This window comes from Carassius auratus, unplaced genomic scaffold (assembly GCF_003368295.1).
Source record: "Carassius auratus strain Wakin unplaced genomic scaffold, ASM336829v1 scaf_tig00217804, whole genome shotgun sequence".
Classification (NCBI taxonomy): domain Eukaryota; kingdom Metazoa; phylum Chordata; class Actinopteri; order Cypriniformes; family Cyprinidae; genus Carassius; species Carassius auratus.
In genome coordinates this window covers 7501-12500 of record NW_020529254.1, presented here as the reverse complement: position 1 = coordinate 12500, position 5000 = coordinate 7501, and the positions used below count along the sequence as shown (strand labels likewise).

The window sequence follows — 5000 nt, the reverse complement described above, 5'->3', positions numbered from 1 at the left end:
ACTTTGTATATAATAATTTAGCCAAAAAATAGAGTCAATGCCCGATCTCTGAATATTAGCAGGTTTGGGCCTGGTTAGTACATGGATAGGAGACTGCCTGGGAATACCAGGTGCTTTAAACTTTTTGGAAAATTTCACGATTTATATAATAATCTTGCCAAAAAAAAAAAAAAGTCAATGCCCAATATCTGAATCTTAGCAGGTTTAGGTCTGGTTAGTACTTGGATGAGAGACTGCCTAGGAATACCAGGTGCTTTAAGCTTTTGGGTTTTCTTTGCTACTTATATAATATACTGGTGATTAGATGGGCTGGTCTTTAAATAGCCCTCTCTTTGCAGCAGTCTTCGCTTACGGCCATACCAACCTGGCTATGCCCGATCTCGTCTGCTCTTGGAAGCTAAGCAGGTTTGGGCCTGGTTAGTACTTGGATGGGAGACCGGCCTGGGAATACCAGGTGCTGTAAGCTTTTTGGAAACTTTTCACTTAGTATATAATAATTTTGCCAAAAAATAGAGTCAATGCCCGATCTCTGAATATTAGCAGGTTTGGGCCTGGTTAGTACATGGTTTGGAGACTGCCTGGGAATACCAGGTGCTTTAAACTTTTTGGAAAATTTCACGATTTATATAATAATCTTGCAAAAAAAAAAAAAAAAAAAAAAAAGTCAATGCCCGATATCTGAATCTTAGCAGGTTTAGGTCTGGTTAGTACTTGGATGAGAGACTGCCTAGGAATACCAGGTGCTTTAAAGCTTTTGGGTTTTCTTTCCTACTTATATAATGTACTGGTGATTAGATGGGATGGTCTTTAAATAGCCCTCTCTTTGCAGCAGTCTTCGCTTACGGCCATACCAACCTGGCTATGCCCGATCTCGTCTGCTCTCGGAAGCTAAGCAGGTTTGGGCCTGGTTAGTACTTGGATGGGAGACCGCCTGGGAATACCAAGGTGCTGTAAGCTTTTTGGAAACTTTTCACTTAGTATATAATAATTTTGCCAAAAAATAGAGTCAATGCCCGATCTCTGAATATTAGCAGGTTTGGGCCTGGTTAGTACATGGTTTGGAGACTGCCTGGGAATACCAGGTGCTTTAAACTTTTTGGAAAATTTCACGATTTATATAATAATCTTGCAAAAAAAAAAAAAAAAAAAAGAGTCAATGCCCGATCTCTGAATCTTACCAGGTTTAGGTTCTTGTTAGTACTTGGATGAGAGACTGCCTAGGAATACCAGGTGCTTTAAGCTTTTTTGAAACTTTTCACTTTGTATATAATAATTTAGCCAAAAAATAGAGTCAATGCCCGATCTCTGAATATTAGCAGGTTTGGGCCTGGTTAGTACATGGATGGGAGACTGCCTGGGAATACCAGGTGCTTTAAACTTTTTGGAAATTTTCACGATTTATATAATAATCTTGCAAAAAAAAAAAAAAAAAAAAAAATGAGTCAATGCCCGATCTCTGAATCTTACCAGGTTTAGGTCTGGTTAGTACTTGGATGAGAGACTGCCTAGGAATACCAGGTGCTTTAAGCTTTTTTGAAACTTTTCACTTTGTATATAATAATTTAGCCAAAAAATAGAGTCAATGCCCGATCTCTGAATATTAGCAGGTTTGGGCCTGGTTAGTACATGGATAGGAGACTGCCTGGGAATACCAGGTGCTTTAAACTTTTTGGAAAATTTCACGATTTATATAATAATCTTGCAAAAAAAAAAAAAAAGTCAATGCCCGATATCTGAATCTTAGCAGGTTTAGGTCTGGTTAGTACTTGGATGAGAGACTGCCTAGGAATACCAGGTGCTTTAAGCTTTTGGGTTTTCTTTCCTACTTATATAATGTACTGGCGATTAGATGGGATGGTCTTTAAATAGCCCTCTCTTTGCAGCAGTCTTCGATTACGGCCATACCAACCTGGCTATGCCCGATCTCGTCTGCTCTCGGAAGCTAAGCAGGTTTGGGCCTGGTTAGTACTTGGATGGGAGACCGCCTGGGAATACCAGGTGCTGTAAGCTTTTTGGAAACTTTTCACTTAGTATATAATAATTTTGCCAAAAAATAGAGTCAATGCCCGATCTCTGAATATTAGCAGGTTTGGGCCTGGTTAGTACATGGTTTGGAGACTGCCTGGGAATACCAGGTGCTTTAAACTTTTTGGAAAATTTCACGATTTATATAATAATCTTGCAAAAAAAAAAAAAAAAAAAAAAAAAGTCAATGCCCGATATCTGAATCTTAGCAGGTTTAGGTCTGGTTAGTACTTGGATGAGAGACTGCCTAGGAATACCAGGTGCTTTAAGCTTTTGGGTTTTCTTTCCTACTTATATAATGTACTGGCGATTAGATGGGATGGTCTTTAAATAGCCCTCTCTTTGCAGCAGTCTTCGCTTACGGCCATACCAACCTGGCTATGCCCGATCTCGTCTGCTCTCGGAAGCTAAGCAGGTTTGGGCCTGGTTAGTACTTGGATGGGAGACCGCCTGGGAATACCAGGTGCTGTAAGCTTTTTGGAAACTTTTCACTTAGTATATAATAATTTTGCCAAAAAAATAGAGTCAATGCCTGATCTCTGAATATTAGCAGGTTTGGGCCTGGTTAGTACATGGTTTGGAGACTGCCTGGGAATACCAGGTGCTTTAAACTTTTTGGAAAATTTCACGATTTATATAATAATCTTGCAAAAAAAAAAAAAAAAGTCAATGCCCGATATCTGAATCTTAGCAGGTTTAGGTCTGGTTAGTACTTGGATGAGAGACTGCCTAGGAATACCAGGTGCTTTAAGCTTTTGGGTTTTCTTTCCTACTTATATAATGTACTGGTGATTAGATGGGCTGGTCTTTAAATAGCCCTCTCTTTGCAGCAGTCTTCGCTTACGGCCATACCAACCTGGCTATGCCCGATCTCGTCTGCTCTCGGAAGCTAAGCAGGTTTGGGCCTGGTTAGTACTTGGATGGGAGACCGCCTGGGAATACCAGGTGCTGTAAGCTTTTTGGAAACTTTTCACTTAGTATATAATAATTTTGCCAAAAAATAGAGTCAATGCCCGATCTCTGAATATTAGCAGGTTTGGGCCTGGTTAGTACATGGTTTGGAGACTGCCTGGGAATACCAGGTGCTTTAAACTTTTTGGAAAATTTCACGATTTATATAATAATCTTGCAAAAAAAAAAAAAAAAGAGTCAATGCCCGATCTCTGAATCTTACCAGGTTTAGGTCTGGTTAGTACTTGGATGAGAGACTGCCTAGGAATACCAGGTGCTTTAAGCTTTTTTGAAACTTTTCACTTTGTATATAATAATTTAGCCAAAAAATAGAGTCAATGCCCGATCTCTGAATATTAGCAGGTTTGGGCCTGGATATACATGGATAGGAGACTGCCTGGGAATACCAGGTGCTTTAAACTTTTTGGAAAATTTCACGATTTATATAATAATCTTGCAAAAAAAAAAAAAAAAAAAAATGAGTCAATGCCCGATCTCTGAATCTTACCAGGTTTAGGTCTGGTTAGTACTTGGATGAGAGACTGCCTAGGAATACCAGGTGCTTTAAGCTTTTTTGAAACTTTTCACTTTGTATATAATAATTTAGCCAAAAAATAGAGTCAATGCCCGATCTCTGAATATTAGCAGGTTTGGGCCTGGTTAGTACATGGATGGGAGACTGCCTGGGAATACCAGGTGCTTTAAACTTTTTGGAAAATTTCACGATTTATATAATAATCTTGCAAAAAAAAAACAAAAAAAAAAAAGTCAATGCCCGATATCTGAATCTTAGCAGGTTTAGGTCTGGTTAGTACTTGGATGAGAGACTGCCTAGGAATACCAGGTGCTTTAAGCTTTTGGGTTTTCTTTCCTACTTATATAATGTACTGGCGATAAGATGGGATGGTCTTTAAATAGCCCTCTCTTTGCAGCAGTCTTCGCTTACGGCCATACCAACCTGGCTATGCCCGATCTCGTCTGCTCTCGGAAGCTAAGCAGGTTTGGGCCTGGTTAGTACTTGGATGGGAGACCGCCTGGGAATACCAGGTGCTGTAAGCTTTTTGGAAACTTTTCACTTAGTATATAATAATTTTGCCAAAAAATAGAGTCAATGCCTGATCTCTGAATATTAGCAGGTTTGGGCCTGGTTAGTACATGGTTTGGAGACTGCATGGGAATACAAGGTGCTTTAAACTTTTTGGAAAATTTCACGATTTATATAATAATCTTGCAAAAAAAAAAAAAAAAAAAAAAATGAGTCAATGCCCGATCTCTGAATCTTACCAGGTTTAGGTCTGGTTAGTACTTGGATGAGAGACTGCCTAGGGAATACCAGGTGCTTTAAGCTTTTTTGAAACTTTTCACTTTGTATATAATAATTTAGCCAAAAAATAGAGTCAATGCCCGATCTCTGAATATTAGCAGGTTTGGGCCTGGTTAGTACATGGATGGGAGACTGCCTGGGAATACCAGGTGCTTTAAACTTTTTGGAAAATTTCACGATTTATATAATAATCTTGCAAAAAAAAAAAACAAAAAAAAAAAAGTCAATGCCCGATATCTGAATCTTAGCAGGTTTAGGTCTGGTTAGTACTTGGATGAGAGACTGCCTAGGAATACCAGGTGCTTTAAGCTTTTGGGTTTTCTTTCCTACTTATATAATGTACTGGCGATAAGATGGGATGGTCTTTAAATAGCCCTCTCTTTGCAGCAGTCTTCGCTTACGGCCATACCAACCTGGCTATGCCCGATCTCGTCTGCTCTCGGAAGCTAAGCAGGTTTGGGCCTGGTTAGTACTTGGATGGGAGACCGCCTGGGAATACCAGGTGCTGTAAGCTTTTTGGAAACTTTTCACTTAGTATATAATAATTTTGCCAAAAAATAGAGTCAATGCCTGATCTCTGAATATTAGCAGGTTTGGGCCTGGTTAGTACATGGTTTGGAGACTGCCTGGGAATACAAGGTGCTTTAAACTTTTTGGAAAATTTCACGATTTATATAATAATCTTGCAAAAAAAAAAAAA

General features: G+C 39.1%; 7 non-coding genes across 7 annotated transcripts; all 7 read left to right on the top strand.

The window, feature by feature from the left end:
• The first annotated feature begins 346 nt into the window (after positions 1-346).
• LOC113103130 (5S ribosomal RNA) lies at positions 347-466 on the top strand. The gene has a single exon (XR_003291277.1). It is a non-coding gene; the product is annotated as a 5S ribosomal RNA (ribosomal RNA).
• A 371-nt stretch (positions 467-837) lies between these two features.
• Positions 838-957, top strand: LOC113103123 (5S ribosomal RNA). The gene has a single exon (XR_003291270.1). It is a non-coding gene; the product is annotated as a 5S ribosomal RNA (ribosomal RNA).
• A 934-nt stretch (positions 958-1891) lies between these two features.
• On the top strand, positions 1892-2010 carry LOC113103121 (5S ribosomal RNA). Its single transcript, XR_003291268.1, has one exon. It is a non-coding gene; the product is annotated as a 5S ribosomal RNA (ribosomal RNA).
• A 371-nt stretch (positions 2011-2381) lies between these two features.
• LOC113103097 (5S ribosomal RNA) lies at positions 2382-2500 on the top strand. Its single transcript, XR_003291244.1, has one exon. It is a non-coding gene; the product is annotated as a 5S ribosomal RNA (ribosomal RNA).
• Positions 2501-2863: 363 nt separating this feature from the next.
• LOC113103096 (5S ribosomal RNA) lies at positions 2864-2982 on the top strand. The gene has a single exon (XR_003291243.1). It is a non-coding gene; the product is annotated as a 5S ribosomal RNA (ribosomal RNA).
• Positions 2983-3916: 934 nt separating this feature from the next.
• LOC113103095 (5S ribosomal RNA) lies at positions 3917-4035 on the top strand. The gene has a single exon (XR_003291242.1). It is a non-coding gene; the product is annotated as a 5S ribosomal RNA (ribosomal RNA).
• Positions 4036-4695: 660 nt separating this feature from the next.
• On the top strand, positions 4696-4814 carry LOC113103094 (5S ribosomal RNA). Its single transcript, XR_003291241.1, has one exon. It is a non-coding gene; the product is annotated as a 5S ribosomal RNA (ribosomal RNA).
• The last annotated feature ends 186 nt before the right edge of the window (positions 4815-5000 follow it).